The 19,625-nt window shown below is 36.2% G+C and overlaps 1 protein-coding gene across 1 annotated transcript in view; it reads right to left on the bottom strand.

The window, feature by feature from the left end:
• Nucleotides 1–19,625, bottom strand: part of LOC135198474 (myelin transcription factor 1-like) — a 49,639-nt gene that overhangs the window by 18,205 nt on the left and 11,809 nt on the right. The window lies entirely within an intron of this gene.

Here is a 19,625-nt window from a genome sequence, read left to right as displayed (position 1 = left end):
TAATGTTGTTGTGTGCTCATTATTTCACACATAAAAATTTTTATTTTAAACCTTCAAAAATGATCATCTAGATACATATGCAAAACATAAAATGATACTTCTTTATTAATTTATCAGTCATGACTTTAAATACTAAATTTTTCCTTACTATGCAGTACAATTGGTGATGTTTCTCTGGAACACGATCAACTCAATCTTCATTTTCCAACATGAAAGCTTATCTTTATTTAAAACCAATTTGCTCAGTATAAAAAAAAGAATAAGAGGGCTATTTGTTTGCAAAATCCAAGACATTATCTTTAAGGGAGGTGAGAGAGCTTAGCGAATGTAATTGAAAAGCCCTTCATCACACAAAAATGGCAAATTCCAGGTAATCTGCATTTTTTTTTCTAGATATAAAAACCCAATAATTATGGAGGTAAGGAGGAAAGTTGGCTCTCATACCCTCCTGTATGACCCAAAACAGGTGATGGTTGAGCAGGCAGGACCCCCACACCACTGTCTGAGACTGACATCAAGAGCTCCTGGTCTCCAAGTAGGAAGACCATTTGGAAGAAAGCATATATAGTACTAATAACAGCCCAGATAGCATGCTCTACATCTACTTTCCTTTCTAGCAGAAGCTCTGGTGAATAACTTGCTCAAATCTGGCTTGGCTGACTTGAATGCTGTTCTTGAGGATATTAAGTAGATTTTCTTCAATAGAAAAAAGCAGCCAATCACCCATCACACATTCAACATATTTTGCCATAAACCTTAGGTAGGTTGCTATTCTGTATATCAGGAGCTACACAGATTACTGGGCAGCCACCACAGGTCCTAAGGAGAATGTATCTAAGGACTTGTTGGGGCTGCCCAGAAGGTAGGAAAGGTAAAAGTAATCTGACACTGCCACAAACCTGCCCTCATCACCAGTGACATGAATTTCTCCCGAATTCTAGGGATGAGGCAATGCCCCTTATTGCATGTGCTCTTGACTTGTGTATAAAGTCAACATCTGATTGAGATTGTGATCTTGAATATCTCTTTTATGTGCTTGCCTGTACTTACAAATAGACAGTTCTGAGTTTCTGTGTCCTTCACAAGCAGTGATGCTTGGCTTGTACTGGACATGAGCATCTCATCTTGATTGTTTTCTATGATTTTGATGGGAAGGGACTGGATAGGACTCCTATCTTTTGCTGGCCACTGGCAAGTTTATATATGTCGTGAACTCCAGAAAGGAAAAAAATAAAAGCAAGGACCATCCATCTTTGTCTTATTCTGTATAACACACTAGTAATTCACATACATTACCAATGCCAATAAGAACTCTTTAATGTTACATCTCTGTTCACGCTTCTCCTCAAGGACTCAAAAGTGGCCAAAAGGGGTTTCATAGGACTAATGTGATATCTCACTCTAGAAGTTCTAGCTATCTGGGATAGCAAGACTGCTCAAAACTCCTTAGAGGCAAGGCAATATCTAGCAAAACTGAGATCCATGTTCTTTGAATTAAAAACTTGCTAATGCTTTGGGTGGTAACTTTCAAATACTGACACCAACAGGAGTTAGTCACAGTGAAGATAGACAAGGAACTCTATTATCTGATGAATAGTGTTTCTAAGCAGAGACGAACCCCTTGCGTAACACTAATCAGTAAAGTCGAACCACTCTGTTTGATGGACAACTGCAGTAGATTTCCTAGCTCACCTGGACATCTCTCTAACTCAGCATATTCACAGTGGTTATAATAGAACACATGTGGTAGTTGAAGTGTGGGCCTTTGAGACTATTCTCTTAGCCTCTCCATTAGAAGCATCAGTAAGTCTGGATATCATTTGGCTTTTGGCCACTTCAGGGCAACCAAAGTCATCCTGAGCCTGGGAGTGGCCAGCAATTGGTTGATCACTCTTTGATCAGGTAGGATGAGATTGTTCCATGTGTACTGCAGGGCAATCTTATATCATCATCCAGGGGTCCAGAGCTGATGAAAAGAAGACAAAAGTTTTCAGTTTTGTTGTGGTAAACCAATCAGTCACCAAAGACCCTAGACATTAATTAAATCCTTCACTATGCTCGAATGTAGAAATTAATCTGTTTCCACTTCAGGTCTGGTTGGCTATCACATTCTGAAGGCCAGTAATATACCTGGCTGACAGTTGTAACATGTAGTGGACTGTCTACTTATATATCTGTTTCACAAGTGCACATGAAGTCAGACACATTGTTCCTCCCTGATTGTTGATGTATGACAAAATGATTGCTGTTGTTGATCAAAAGCACTACCAACCGCCCTGTCCCTCTCGAGGGGCTTGCAGTGCTAGTAGAGCTACCAAGTTTCAAGGATGTTGACAAGTAGTGACATTCCTCTGGTTTCAAATACTCAAAATGAACAAAATGATCAGCTGCCTCGTCAGCAATGTCCAAGAACAAAGGCATCTTGTGTGTGTGTGTGTGTGTGTGTGTGTCTGGACCCCAAATAGGAGTTCCTGTCATCCAGCTACAACACAGGGTCTCCCTTCACCTACTTCATCCTAAGGAATGATCTGAAGGCAAACAAGCAGAACCAGCCATGATAACCCCACCCAATTATGGTGAGCTGGAGTGCACACCGTTCTGTGATTGGTTGTCCATGGTTTTGTGTAGCACTGGACATTGTAAACATAGAGCAAGTTAAGCACTGAGCTTTGCTTGCTCTGAACTCTGGCAAGACTAGCAGGGCTGTGCTACCCATAGGACAGGACTATGACTATCCCCCCAATGGCCTTGGGGCCAGTTGAGGGAAGTGTTGACTCAACACATTAACCCAGACATCCCCAAAAGACCTGGGACAGGAGTCAATGACCCAGCAAAGGGCATAGCATCACTTTTTATAGTCAATTCTCAAGTGAGGCAAATGCCGCAGCAACTGGGTCTCAATTTCCTGTTGCCAGGTTCCAGGGCTTGACCTTCAATATATACTCTATAAAAGTAAACAAGGATGGTTTACCTGGATTGACTAACCCAGGCCACACATTTAACAAGTCAAAGAATTGGTTCCTGTGGTTCATTTTTTTATACATACCATACATATATATATATATCATACATACAGACTCACATGTTGCATTGGTATTCAACTACATATGTATATGACCCTGTGGTAGGGGTGTAAGAATACTACCAACATAAGTCCTGCGTGTCGTTGAAGGCAACTAAAAGGACAGCTTCTGTCTTACAGTCTTACTTTTTAGTACAAGACTAGGCCAACTGCAAATACCTGTGGAAACTCCTGCCTTACAGGTGGACTTTTTAGTCAAAGGCAAGGCCCACCGCCAATAACTGTGGTTGATGACAGCAAGGGTATGCGGTCATAAAAACCCCTTTGCCAAACAATAAACCATGCTTATATTATAAGAAAGGCAGTGGAGAAGGTGCATCAGGCAAGCGACCTCTTAATGTAGGGATAATGGGTGGGAAAGAAGAGGTATTCAACTATAGATCCATACACTAAAAGATGAAAAATTTAAGTACGTAATGTATTCAGGCTTATTAAATACTATTAAAGTCGATAAGAACATCCGCATTTAATTCTACAGTTAACTGAAGTACAAAAGAAAAAAAATTACATTTGATGATAAGGACTATTGAAATGAGTAAACCAGCATATCTAGTTGGTATTATTCTTATTCCTGATGTTTACCAATCATAGGAAAAGATTTTTTTTTCTCCATTATGATATTATTTACAATGCTACAAAGGATTTTGCTTCTAAAGTTAGAAGAAAATGACCATAGTATAATTCAATGTGCATCTCAAATTGCAATGTTCATATTGTATAAAATATGCTTCAACTTAACTTTATTCCTTTACATGTAAGTGTTTAACTAGCCGAATGGTAAAAAAATTACCACTTTAAAATGAAGTCAATGTGACTTACTGACTTTGTTACGTACTGTACATGTTAATGTTTCCACCAATGGTATGAGAGAAATTCCCGCTTTTAAATGTAATCACAGCAAAGACCATTCCCAATTCTGAATGTTATCATAAACAAAAAAATTGTTCTTTTCACATAAACAAACTTTTTTTTCTTTTTAAGGTTATAACTCCCAAATGTTGTTATACTGTACTGCTAAAAGCATGTCTATCAATGTTATCACTATTAGGAGCATTTTTACTGATCTAGTGTTATCCCAGCTAAGAATGTTTCTACCAATAAAAATGATTACCATAAGAACACTATTACTGATATATACTGTACTGTTATCTCTGGTAAGAACATGTATACTAATTTAATGTTATAACAACTAAAGAACCATTCTACAAATAAGCCAACAAACGTTATCACAGATAAGAATGTTTCTGTTGATTTAACGTTATCTATCCTAAAAATATTTCTATCGATATATATTTATAACAGTTAATGATTTTTCCAACAAATTGTTAAAACTGTTAAGAATATTTATACTTATCTAATGTTATCCCTGCCTTAAGAAATTTAAAAGCAGGATTTTTTTTTATGGCAAGACATATCAAGACTTAAGAAAATTTATCTGTTATCCCTCTTAAATATGTTTCTACAGATAAATACTGTCATTTATGAATGTTTCTACCAAACTGATATTATCCCTTCTACGAATTTTGTTATCAATTTAATGTTATCCCAAAAGTTTCCACTAATTTAATATTACCTCAGTCGATAACATTTTGACTGATACATTTTACCAGTTAAAAGGTTTCTATTGATTTAATGTTATCTGTAAGAAATTTTTACATATAAATTTATGTTATAGCTGCTAAGACCAATGATACAAGAAAATTTTCTAACAATCTTATGTTGCACTAGCTAAGAACGTTTAAATTTCTTGTTACCCCTTCCAAGAATGTTAATACAAATTAACATTATCACAGCTAAGATAGTCTTTAGCAACAAATTGTCAAATGTTACTGTTGGGAACTTTGCTACTGATGTGATGTTATCCCTGCTGAGAACATTTCTACCGAATTAATTTCATCCCTATTAAGGCAGATTCTACCCAAAAAGTCTTTTCCTGTTTAGAATGGTTCCACCAATAAATCTTACTACTACTATATATGTAAACAATGTTATTACAGCTATGGTCTTCTCTACTGGGTATTATATTATTAGTAGGAGTGTAGTTACCATATTTGCCGAGTATAAGATGTACCCTCACAAAGACCATGCCTATTTTACAAGGGTATTTTGTGGAAAAGAAATTTGTGTTGTTGTTTCATCATACATTTATTGAAAGATATTTTAAAGTGATTTTATAGAGAAAAATGTATGATTTTAGTTTAAATCTAATGTTATAACAGTGCCTTTTTTGTTTTTCAGGTCAGCTTTTAGTTGTTTATACTAAATGTGTTACTTCGACAGGCAATCAGGGTGGTGCTATATTTTTGTTTACATCCACTCATTACAAATGGCCTGACAGGTGAATGAAAGTTATTTTTTTTTTTATTTAGAGAATAAATGTTTCCTATACATAAAACAGTCCTTATATAATGTAAGACATAACATATTTGATGTGGATTATGTATGCTTGGGAAGGAGGTACGTACAGTGTGATGATGTGAGCTTCCCTTCTAGGCTAACTGCTGATGAATCGTAAGCAATTTTTTGCAAGTCCGTGATAACAGACTTATGATTTGGCTGGTTTTCAATGTTTTATTAATAGTAACACGATTTAATGTAATTATTTGGGCTTGTTTTTCAATGTTTTATTATTAGTAACACGATTTAATGTAATCATTTAGGCTTGTTTTTCAATGTTTTATTATTAGCAACAATTTTCGTGGCTACCAGTACGTATGCTCACCGCTGGATAGGTTCACCCCATAATGCAGCCGCATTGGATGCAGGGCAGTTTTTAATACATTTAAAAATAAAAAAAGTGCGTCTAATATGATGGCAAATACGGTATTTGCTAAATGGAGCAACAATTGCTTACTCACTATCTGGATGTAGTTTTTCAGCTGCTGAGAATATTCCATTTACTGCAACTTTTCCCACTAATTAACTGTATCCACATAATTAATCAGTATTCTAATAAAAATCCAAATATATAATCCTCAAAAATTAAATTTTAATGTTTAACAGGCACCTGGGAAGTCCAGCTATTCTTTATCCTAAATATTTACAATTCTGGAAAAATGATAGGTAAATGTTCATTACTTAAGCTCGAAAATGAGACGTGACTAACGATTTTCGATTCAAAATTTCTCTAGCAACTACTGTAGATTAAGTTCCTCAAAAGCTACTGTGTCAGTTATTCTTGAAGATAATACAATGGCTGGAGCTACATCCACCAAATACAGTTGACCCCTGGGATTCACAAGGGATTGGGACCACAAATCCCGCTGCGAATAACAAATCCGCGACTATTTAACAACCCTCTAAAAACACTTATAACTGCCTATTTAAATAGTTCACACACCAAAAACTCGCCCCCCCCCCAAAATGCTCATAACTGCCTATTTTAATGTTTACAATAAAAATTCTATTTATGTAGAATATTCTCTAAGAAACATTCCATGAATAGGCGAATTTTCCACGAATAAAGTGGATACGTATACGTTTCACAGAAAAATCCACAAATCGGTGAAGTCGCGAATCCTGAACTGTGAATAGGCGGGGGTCCACTGTATTTAATAGTGTTCATGCTTCTATGTTTAAAATTTTCCATAAACAAGGTTCCTAAAGGTCTGTAATGTGGCCAGTATCTTGGCTTTTCAAGCACGTAATTTGCTGTGGAATGAAGGTCTGTCTCTAAGTGTTACTGGCAATAAATTTATTTGCTACAAATGCTGTTTAACTTTAGGCAAATATTAAAGAAACGCCAGAAACAAATGTCTCTGGACAGTTTTGTAGTGAGACAGGGGTCCAGTAACTCTCATGCCAGTCCTAGTGCCAGTAAAAAAGATGAGAAGTAACCCCATATACGCCCTTGATACCTGAAGTCCTCCTGGAGGGAGATTCCCCTTCCAAACAATCACCTCTCCTCCTCCCTCTCCCCTCCTCTCCGTCTTCCATAAGCTAACAAGTGTTTTCCATAAAGGTAAGACTCATTTATTCATTTCATTTGTCATTTATATTTATTTTTCATTGTTTTCTGTATGTAAAACTCTTTTTATTCCCTATAAAATGAATTATTTTTTCATATTTTTGAGGGTCTGGAATGCTATTAATTGTATTTACACTATTCCTTATGGGAATTACTGTTTCAGTTTTTGTACAATTCAGATTTCGTGGGAGTTCTGGAATGGATTATGTAAGAAAACCAAGGTTCCACTGTATATACACACTATATATATTATATATATATATATATATATAGATATATATATATATATATATATATATATATATATTTATATATATATATATATGTACACACACACACACACACACACACTCAAAGAGGGGTAAGATAGAGACAAAGTAATAGATATGATAGAGATAGGTACATTGAGTAATATGCGTGGGCTTTTATCGCAAGTGTGGTATGAAAATTTACTTGCCTATTGAGATTAATCCTTAATTTATTGTCAGCTTTCTCATTTGTATATGCAGCAGCTGACAGATAATCCCTTATCATTACCCAACACACCAAGGATACTATTAACCAAGGCCAAGAGAAAAGAGGCCGCATAGAAAATAAACTTTAAGATATGTCATCGCCTACATTGATATCCCAAGCGGGAGAAGACTCCACCCAATTGGGGAGACCTTGTCTCTCTTGGCCTTGTATTAACAGAACATGTTGGGTAAAATTAATCATTATTATGGTCATCACGTCAAACATTGCTATCCTTTTCATTATGAACTCTCCAATTATCCGCTGGTATTGAGAAATATCATGAAAAATGGCGTTTTGTGAAAAACAACAATAAAGAAAGAGTGAAAAAGAGGGAGAGTAAAGGGAAGGGGATGACGGACGTTCGATTCTGTACTCTAGTCCTCATGACTTATACAACTTTGCTTTTTAAAAAGTCAAGAGTAAATGCCTTAACTAACACCATTTGACAATGCACTACATATCTCATAAAAAAAATTAGCAGGGAGGTGTCTTGTCCACGGTGTTAAAGTGTCATTTCGATCAAACAGTAATTAGTTCGAAAGATATCTGAGAAAAATGACGACTCGCGGTCCCTGAAATGGATAGTAGGCTGCGGAATAGTGAGGTAGTAGTTCGTCCCTGGACCAGGTATTCAAGGTCTATATCTCCAATGGCTGTTTATAGTCTTTCTCTGGTAGCTGACAGCTGTAGAGACTCCATTTACAATGGACGTAATGCATCACACTCACACGATTTGTTAGACTGGAGAGAGAACTGACGTTCTTGTTGTTGGTCAAGGCGTATGGAAAGATACCGATGATCTTCCTCACCATGTTAACACATGGGTTTCATGGTGGGATAACTTTACGATTGAATGGATCATTCAAGTTTCTCCCTCCCCCTCTTCTGAGACATAGGAAACATTATTCAACACCTGTTATTCCTTCGTTGAGTATACGTATCAACCCAGATGATGTTCGTTTAAGACCAGGTTTGACCTTTGACCAAGTCAAAATGGAATGTCCTTTACTTATGTTTCAAGACGCTGCTACATTGGAGTCAACAGCCTCTTCTATATTCCAGATGGCTTCTTGGCTGGATTTATGGTCAACAGCAATGGCTAAAATTACCTCTTCTGATTTGACAAGAAAGTCAGTGGATGTGATAGCTTTTGTCAAGCTGCTTCAGTCTGGGTCTAAAGATATCTTATACTTGACAAACTTAAGTGCCAACATTTGGCCTAATATCCTGTTGATGAGAAGAGATGCAGCTCTAGCCAAGTTAAGCCATGCTATGGATGTGGACTTTTTATTATCTCTCTCTAATGGGAATATTTTAGTCTCAGAAGCTCCCTATTTTGCAAGAGGAAGTGAGGAAAATGAGAAGGGAGCTATGGAGCAAGTATCGCTCCCTTTGAGGGGATTCTATGGTCATATTTTCCTTGTTTTGAAGGCCAATGACGGCTGGAGGACTGTGATAAACCAGTCAACTTTGAATTTTTTGTCAGAAAGACAATTCAAAATGGAAACTCCAAGGACAGTCTTAGCAGCAGTCAGAGACAGGAATCCCTTTGGGAAAGCGGAGTTTAGCATGGAGGGGAAATGATGGGTGAACCAGACTGCCATGTTGTTAATAGGGCATGGTTCCGTGCATGCACAGGTCATCAGGGAGCCATTTGTTTAAGAAGGGATTCACTAAGGAAACCTATTATAAAAGGATCTATACAAACCTAGCATACTCTAACTTAACCTAACCTGACCTAGAGGCCGCGTTACCCCCTGTGAAGGAAACATCACTCTTTACCAAATGCTCCCCTATAACACTGCATACGTGTTACAGTATCCCTAGATGTCCAGCATACAATGTCTGAGATTAATTACAGTTGACCGACAAAAAATACTGTCAACTCTTAATAAGGAACCATAATAATGTATGAAAAATCAATTTCCAAAGTAATAGGCTACCCGATGCCAAGCTCCAGCTTAGTTCTACCAACTTTGCTCAAAAGGTACTTTGCTTTTACAAGAATGCATCCCAACCTTACATTTCATGGCCTAGCCTATAGTGCCAAATCCTACATGTAAAAAAAGGACGCAAAGCAGCCCTTTAACCATTTGCTAAAAAGTGACACGTTCTGCTTACTATGCTGCATCCAAACCTTCTTATTATAACTGCTGTGAATCATACTGAATTCAGGCTAGGTCTCTCCAGATTATGAAAAACAATCTTTTCTTCCTTGCCCAAAACTTTATTGCTTCTCTTAACTTAAGAAACAATATAGGCTACACATTCCAGCACTTCTTTAAGACTGGAATTTTTGGGTTATTTTATTCCTTTCATCAATTTGTATGGCCTAATACAGCTTGTAAAACCTGTAGTATTGATTTGGTAAATTAGGGTACACCTGCGTTAGTACAAACCATGGAACTATAAACATGGAATGGACAAGCGTGTATAAGTGTACTGACGATGATTGTCACTGACGGGCGCCATTGGAAAGGGTGGATATGACACTGATAGGCTTGCAGCTTTTTTTCACTCTGCCGTCCTTAATTTTCCACCGATTTTAATAAATATAGGCACATTGGGTAGCTCTTGAAAATCCCTTTTAAATGAATATAATTAAGCACGTAGAAAATATGGCGCTGCAATGTTTTAAGTCAATATATCCAGATATGCATTTTACCTGGGTTCACTTTTTACTCTACTGTTCCAAATTTTTTATTATAAATTTTAATAAATTTATCATCGGTTAAAAGTACTTGAAAAGCAATTTCCAATTAACCCAATGAAGCACGTATATGTCTCATACAATAGAAATAATCATGCATGCCATGTGCCGAGACTGAGTGATTTCATGTCTTTGCCATGGGGTAGTGCAATAAATTTTACCACTAAAGCCTGTTGAACCCCTTATAATTAATATCCTTCTTAGTATCAAAGTCTTTATACTCTACTTTGCAAAGTTTGCATTTTATGCACTACCTAGGTCTTATCACCTTGTATCCAGTCTGTGTCACCTAGAGAATAACCATATTACCATGACACAATGGGCTTAAATTGTTATTATGTTGACTTATGCTTACTGCTTACTTATATCAGTCATTATTACAAAAAGAAACACACTTGTTGATATAAATAATTTATTTTTATAGGTCACTTATTCATGTCAGTCTTATCAATACTAATAATTTTAGGTCTATTTTAAATGTATTATCATGTAAACTGAAATTACTCAATTGAATGATGTGTACTACTAAATTTACTTTAACATAATGCAACAAATGTCATAGATGACAAGATATTGCCATGGAAAATTATGAGATTACACTCCAATATGGCGAGGTGGACATTGTGATACAAAGCTCTCTCCACCCTTTGCAATGGCGGCATGCTGCACACGGTGATTTTGAGCATGTCCATTCCATGTTTATAGTTCCATGAGATTAACTTATAAATCTGCGTTCACAATTAATACGGGACATTTTATTAAAATTAATTATTATTAATTAGAGTAATTTTTTTTATTTACTTTAAACCACATCCAATCATTTGAGCACCGCGTTTAGTACCATTCCCATGAGATGGTGTTAAAACATGTAGCCTACAACAGACGGTATCTATCATGGTAAAAGTTAATGTGCAATAGATTTTAATATGATTTACGTAATGAGTACAAGGAGACTTAAGGAAACTGCATGAAAACTCCAAGATTGAGTGGCTATATAAACGAAAATATGATAGCCTATCATCAAAGAACAATAGGAGGGTAACGTGGAATCCAACACCTATGCTAAAATATTTCATTTGTCCCAGCCGGCACATACTCCCCCCCTTTTTTTTTAATTACTCAGGGATCTCACCATCAGAGGAGTATAATTCTGAACTATGCCTGTTGCCAGCGAGATATTCTCCTGTATTTTCTTACTTCGAAATAGACCATTATGAATATTGTATTATAGTGGTTGCGATTCATTTAAAAGCTTATAATCATCATATATAAAATAAATTACAAAAAATAAAAAGAGAGGATGTTCATTTACGAATCTTAATATTTAAGAACCAGAAATGTTTGTAGCTGTGAGACAAGTATCACTAGCTCATCAATGCTAGGTTTCTATAATTTCATTTTCAACCCTAATAAGCTGTATTGAGAAACGCCAGTTACTATGAGATTCAGGGCCTCTGTAACACGGTTTTTTCCCAATAACTTTTTATCTATGCGTTTCATAAATATAACGCTTATTCAGAATACACATTATATCTACACATAAATTTTGACTGTATTCTGCATTACGTAGGTTGAATAAATTTGGTACTTACAATGTAAAAGTGACTTTTTTTTTGAAGACGGGCCAACTTACTCAGAGAAAAGGTTTCGAACGCACTCGTTACGTAACTTATGACAGCATTTCTTCCCTCTTTCTCGATGGATGATTGGCTATACGTAACGAAGGCTAGACCTCTGGCAACAATGACATAAAAATTTAAATACAAGCAAAGCAGTACACCTTTATGAACTGTGAAAGCTCTACACTGGTAATTGTCATAATGAAAAAACCAACAATATATGTTAATAAATACAAAATCACTTCGATTATTAGTCTAACTCCCAAAATAAGTTTCCTAAGAAATTACAGTCTACTTTATAGGTCACAATTAGATTGACAAGATGTAGGGAATAGTTGGTAATTTCAAAAAACATAGTAGACAGGCTTGATTTGATAACTGCTATATCCAATGTCAGCGATTTTTATTTATTGGCTATCTACCTATTTACTGAAAAAAAAAAAATTAGCCGGTACCGTATTTTGGCTTTAAACCTTCACCAATAATTATCGTCAGAATGATGACTTCATGAGGCTCCACCCACTTTGGCCTCGTTATAATTCAGGATAGCACTGAAGGCTATCATGGGCATTGTTGGATTAGAAAATTTAAGTTCTGGCTATAAAAACTCATTCTCGAGTAGTTGTAAGAAGTGATAAATGATCCTCAAGGATCCCAGCAGTTGGCCTAAACGTTTAATTCATGTATATTACTGTTATTACTAGTACTGTTGCGCCACTACTGCTACAGTAGTATTACTATGCTAGCACAGATACCCCACCCACATCTATGTATCGTTCCGCCATTCATAAAGTCTTTGTCATCGCCACGGGCTTTCTCTTGACTGTATAAAGTTGCAAGTCGTAAGACAAATGCAGTTTTGCAACCACGGGGACAATTCCAAATCCTGTTAGCCATTCTTGACTGCTATGGGTTTCAGAGCTGATGGAAAAAGGTGAATGATTTTCTGTCTGGCGGATGGGCGGGGCAACATTTCGTCAAACGTTGTTTACGTAATGAATGTTTTTCGACTCTTGGCTCGTAATCACTGGCCATGGCGTCGGCTGGATAATTTTTACTCTATAAAAATTAAAACTATCGGGTTTAGGTTATTGATAATGCTGACAAAATTTGTGTGTGGTTGTAAAATATACATATGTCAACTTTCAGCTACATCCGGATGCTTTGATAAGGAGCAAAGTCCAAAAAACCGTGTTACAGAGGCCCTGAATCTCATAGTAGGTCACTAATACTCTACCATACTAAACCTTCTGAAAATGTTGGTTCTCCAGTCATAATCTTCATTGTATAGTATAAACATTTGGAATATTGGTCTCACCACTGCACTAAATTTAATCTTCCCTTCGATATACTTCTTAAAAATGTCTTAAGGTCTTTAATAGTATATTACCTAAAGCTCTGCACTTACATATAGTAGGTTCAGTGCGCTTATTTTCAACAGACTGGAGAAACACACTGATAAAAGCTCAGAGATGAACAAGCAGGAGTTGTTCATGTCAAATATTTGTGTTCGGATCTATTGTACCGCAATGCTGGAATTTACAAATCCAATTCTACTGGCTTTCCTTGACTACGGGAAGGTTTCTGACAGCATAACACAGACCAACATTATAAAGATGGTCTTGTGTCGCTATGGGCTTGTTTTTATCCATATATACTTAGAAGTAGGTGCAAAATTAATGCTGATGGGGGTTTTGTCAAGTGAACTGGAAATATATATGAAGGAATGTTATGTCGCCATTGTTGTTTGACGATTTCATGGATTATATAATGAAAGCAGCCGTCGAAGACGGAAACAACGCCAGATTTCATAAACATCAAAAGAGAAGTGCTTCAAGACAACACAGAAATAACAGAAGTAATGAGGACAGAATATGTGAAAGAGATGAAATAACATTAGGTGGAGAGAGGATTAGGCGGTTACAGTGTGTAGAAAATCTAGGTTCACTTGAGTAAGAGCTCTTAAGGAGAATATTAGGAGTCTGATGGCAGAGCAGTTAGAAAATGATGTAGTAGGGGAAACTGCGGAAGGTCTATTCCCTCAGGAGAACTGTGCATTATAGGAACTATGAAAATGGAGGCTGGAGATGTGTGTGAGATAAAAAAGCATTTCTGTGTGGCGGAATTTCACGGAGGACTTGTGAGTCACGCTGCTCTGGGCGTGTTGCTGATATCACTTTTTACGTTCACTAAATTTACTCGGGGATCAAAGGAAGAGTTTCACTCATAAACAGAATAAGCCAATATATGGAATGTAGCAAATGACATAAATATTGTAAAAAGATCCCAGCAGAGCTCCCAAATGTATCAGAATTAAAACTATAATAACTTCCATCCATATTGTGACCGTTTGTCAACAGTTACAATTTTCCATTTGACCAAATATCTACAGATAACAGATTTCAAGGGGAGCGTGCTAGGCAACTGGCAAGGAGCTTTTGACACAATTAACAGGTGAACAGGGTGGGTTGGTTAGGTTTAGATTAAATTAGCTTTTGCCAGCATGGGTAGCCCGTAAGGGAATAGAGGCAAAAAGGGGAGCAGAATGGCTAATGTGGACCTCCAGATTAAATCATCCTACAAAAACCAGCAGAAAGCTGAGCTATTAAAGGCAGGGAAGTGCTCGTTTCTCATTCGTGCGTGCATTCACACAATTTCGACAAAAAGGAAAATTGTCACTCATCAGGTCGATTTTGGTGGACAAAGTCCTACGGAAAGCAAGTTTTGGATTTAGCAAACTGTGCCTATATACATGTAAACACAGACAGTTCTATACTTCAAAGAATTTCCATCTTCGTGATGTCACTAATGATATATAGCCTTCTTCATAATATCTTTGATAACATCTCAATCATGTGAAAAACAGTTTCCATCTTCGTGATGTCATTACCGACATCACGCCCTACCTCATGACGTCATTATGACGTAACTGCCTTTTTCAATACCAATTTGTTTCTTCTGTGGAAAGTACTTAGCTGCAATTATAGCCCTGATAACACTATGATGATGAATTACTTTACTCATGAGGGCGTTTTCAGTATTGCAAACTTAACCCAAACAAACTGACCGTTTAATGTTGAATGATTTAAAAAAAATCAATGACAGTTACATTCGTATCTAACTTTCTAGACTAATTACTTTCCAATGAACTCATAAGCGCTTTCCGGCCAGTATCCTCACTGCAACTCCTTTCCAAGTAATCTAACATACTATTTAAAAGAAGTAACTGGTTAAGTTTAAAAAATGACATAGGTAATTTCTTTGTGGGTCTTTCTATACCAGTGCCAATGACAATTTTTATATCAATAACCGTTCATACGACAATATAACATCAAAAGATCCTGTAATTCAAAATGACTAGATTTTTCAAGAGCTTTAAAAAATAGAATTTTAATACTCTATCACTTTCTATTAAAAAATACAAATCCTTACCATTTTTTCCTACATAATTGTAGATACGTAAGGTGGTGATGCATTTATAAAACACGTATGAACTGAGTGAAACTTTCTAGAAAAACCAAGTTCCTTCTTTTTTTACTCAAATAACTCAAAATAAAAACCGGATTTCCGAAGCCGACGGACATAGCTTTCAGCAGGATTGATAGAGTTCTCTGTTAATCGTGACAAGAGAAACGGTGCACCCCTTGAATATTAAGACAATCGTTTATTCCTTCAATAAACTATAGTACCAAGTTTGAATAAGAGATGTATATTTTTTCAGAGATACGAACCTCCGCTTTTATAAATGGAGTACAGAGCGCAAGGCGCGCAGCGGCTGTCACTGACTTACACAGAAAAACAAAAGCTTATCGGGTGGGCCTAGGAGTCATTCGTGACTTGAGACTTTCTACAGGATTCACTAGTCTTCCCGTTTTCGTTACTTTTTGCTGAGCGCACAAGCCACTGGTGATGACCAGATCCTAATGACAAGAGAGAACGAAGCTCGGAATCGCCACCGAGATCTTACGAACGAAAGCTTCAGTTTACTGGCGTCTCCTATTTGTTGGAATGACTGATGACGAGCCTCTAGAAAACTGTAGTAACCGCTATCGCTTGTCAAACAGAAATCTTCCTCTAATTTCATCAGTGGCGGATCTAGAAATCTTTCATGGAGGGTGGGGGGGACGTGGGAGGCACTTATGATTATCATATAGATATAATCTATATATATATATATATGATATATATATCATATATATATATAGATATATATCATATACATAAAGGTTTTTTGCCATGAAGGAAAAAACTGAAAAAGCGAGATAGCCGAGTACTTTCGGTCCTATTCGGACCCCCTTTACTTGGAGGCAAAAAAACTGATTTTTGTACAAAGGGAAGGCTTAATATACAAAACTGGGACACTACCAGATTAGCCATAAGGGCGATTTTCACTCTAGAGAGGAGGAGTCGCCATAGGCTAGCCACACCTTGAAGGATACCCGCAGTAAACAAGTGATTCTTCCAGAAAACAGTACATTTTGAAAAACAACACGGGAGCATATACAAATTAATATCATTGAATTTTACACAAATTTTCCCAACAAAAATTATTATTAATGAAAAGACGAAAGAAAATATAAAATATAAATATATCGAACCAGAGAGAGAGGAGAGAGAGAGAGAGAGAGAGAGAGAGAGAGAGAGAGAGAGAGAGAGAGAGAGAGAGAGAGAGAGAAATAATAACTAATATACATGTGGGACTAATTTATTAGTTGTTCATTTATTTTGAGGTCCTTCATAAACATCTTACAAATATATGGGTCCAAATGGTACATTCCCAGACTAAGATTTAGGTTGTTTTTATTAGTGATTTGTATAATTGCCGATTCCAGAAATTTCTTGAAACCATAATCTTAGATCTAGCAATATAGGTTTGTTTTCATATGAGTTTTGATGAGGCCTTTCAACACTTATATATGGAAATTTTTTGAGAGACAACACCCCGAATATCACACTTATCCCGATTAAAATTGGTACCGATATGTCAATGATATCCTAGTAGTCTTACCTGGTGGTATCGATGTAAATGATTTACTGTCTAAATTGAATAATTTAGTGCCATCCATAAAATTCACTGTTGAAATTGAAAATAACAATGGTCATCCCTTTCCTAGATGTATTAATACATAGAGAATCTTTCCAATGCAAATTACAGTATTTATAGAAAACCCACAAATAATTTAAACATATGTACATTTTTATTCTGGGCCACCGATCCTTCAATATTGAAAATTTCAATTTTTTCTTCTATGTTCCTCCGCGCTTTGCGTATCACGAGTCCAAAATATCTGGACCAAGAAATAGAATACATAAAAAAGATAGGAAACGATCTCTGCTACCCACCTCATTTAATTGATTTATGTTATCAAAAAGCTCATAAAAAGTTTTATAATGTTGCTATTAATGAAAAAGAAATGCCTAAAAATGTACTTAGCTTACCTTATTTTCGTGGATTTGTTTAAACCATAAAATCAATATTTAAATCGTTTTGATGTTAATGTAGTGTTCTCTTATAACAATACCATTAAAGATATGCTAATAAGAATAGTCCCGTAACAAATAACAACATCATTTACAAAAATTCCTTGTAAGGATTGCCCTTCGTTTTACGTTGGTCAGTCAAGTAAAAATTTATGTGTTCGGATTAAGCAGACATATGTATTCAGTTAGAACAGCCCAGACTTCAAATGCACTGTTTATCCATCTGAGTGAAAAATCTCATTGTATTAATTGGGGTGATGCCTCGGTAATTGCTAGATCTAATGATTATGTTTCAAGAAATTTACTGGAATCGGCAATTATACAAATCACTAATAAAAACAACCTAAATCTTAGTCTGGGAATGTACCATTTGGACCCATATATTTGTAAGATGTTTATGAAGGACCTCAAAATAAATGAACAACTAATAAATTAGTCCCACATGTATATAGTTATTATTTCTTTCTCTCTCTCTCTGGTTCGATATTCTCTCTCCTCTTTCTCTTGCTCGATATATATATATATATATATATATATATATATATATATATATATATATATATATATATATATATATATATATATATATATATATATTTTCTTTCGTCTTTTCATTAATAATAATTTTTGTTGGGAAAATTTTTGTAAAAATTCATGATATTAAATTGTATATACTCCCGTGTTGTTTTCAAAATGTACTGTTTTCTGGAAGAATCACTTGTTTACTGCAGGTATCCTTCAAGGTGTGGCTAGCCTATGGCGACTCCTCCTCTCTGTAGAGTGAAAATCGCCCTTATGGCTAATCTGGTAGTGTCAGTTTGTATATTAAGCCTTCTTTGTAAAATCAGTTTGCCTCAGTAAAGGGTCCGAATAGGACCGAAAGTACTCGGCTATCTCGCTTTTTCATTTTTTTCCTTCGTGGCAAAAAAAACTTTATTTATACATAGCATCACGTTTTATATATTTCGTGATCAAGTTATTCTCATATATATATATATATATATAATATATATATATATATATATATATATATATATATATAATATGTAACGTGTATGGTACATATATATCAATATTTATATATGTATGAGCAGTAGTAGTAGTAGTAGTAGTTGTTGTTGAAATAATAATTAACTAAGCCAAAGTTTTACTGATAATTATGATTTATTGAAAGAAAATGCTCTATTATTCATATCCCAGAAGGGGCCCGCGTGACCAGGAGCGCCCCTCCCCCTTAAATCCGCCACTGAATTTCATCAGAAAAACCTATTTAGAATCAGAGAGAGAGAGAGAGAGACTATTAGCGTAAGAGTCGGCAAGAGAAAGCCACGTAATCATTGCTATTACGATCAATATTTAATTGAATCTGTGACTACCGCTACTGCCGCGTTTCATTATTAATGGGATTAACGGTTGGCAATATTTATCTCATACAGCCATGCATTCAGTCCTTGATGCTTTCTCGAAATGAAAAGATTTCTCATTCTTCGTAATTTCTTTCTGGGGTTAGTTCTCAAAAGTGTGATAGCGATAGTATTTCCCCTCCTTTCCGCCACGCGAATTTCGATACACATTACGGGATGATCTGGCAACTCGCAAAGTAGCAGACTGACCAGACTGACGGCGCTGCCTCTGAAACAGTCGCAAGACGCATAAGTCAAATCGTGACTCAGAGGACGTTCAATAAATGGTCGTGAACTGTTAATTTCGTAACGCTATTAAGTACTAACATTGTAAAGTTACCAGATGATGAAGGCATTTTCAGTTACGTTTGTTAGTCAACATAATTTATAATTGCTGTTATTGTGACAAACACTGAGGATAGAGGGAGAGTGAGAGTCAATAGCAAGGAATCTTACTCTGCAAAGAGAAAGAGAGAGAGAGAGAGAGCATCCTCAGTCCTTCCCAGGGAGAGGGAGAGAGAGATTAGAGTGAGAGGACGGGGGGGGGGGAGGGGTGGAGAGAGAGAAGAGAGAGAAGAATCCTAGTCCTTCCAGGGGAGGGAGAGAGAGGATAGAGAGAGAGAGAGAGAGAGAGAGAGAGCATCCTACTCCTTCCAGGGAGGGAGAAGGAAAATAGAAGAGACTTAGAATTCCTAGTTCTTTCCATGGGAGTGAGAGAGTAAAAATCTAATTCCGTCTTTCCGAAAAGGAGAAAGCTAATTGTATTTCCGCAAAATAATAATTTCCAAGGGAACAGAGAGAGAGAGAGAGGAGAGAGAGAGAGATAGAGTAGAGAGAAGAGAGAAGA

Source organism: Macrobrachium nipponense, chromosome 22, assembly GCF_015104395.2.
Source record: "Macrobrachium nipponense isolate FS-2020 chromosome 22, ASM1510439v2, whole genome shotgun sequence".
Lineage (NCBI taxonomy): Eukaryota > Metazoa > Arthropoda > Malacostraca > Decapoda > Palaemonidae > Macrobrachium > Macrobrachium nipponense.
This window is presented reverse-complemented; position numbering and strand designations above follow the sequence as displayed.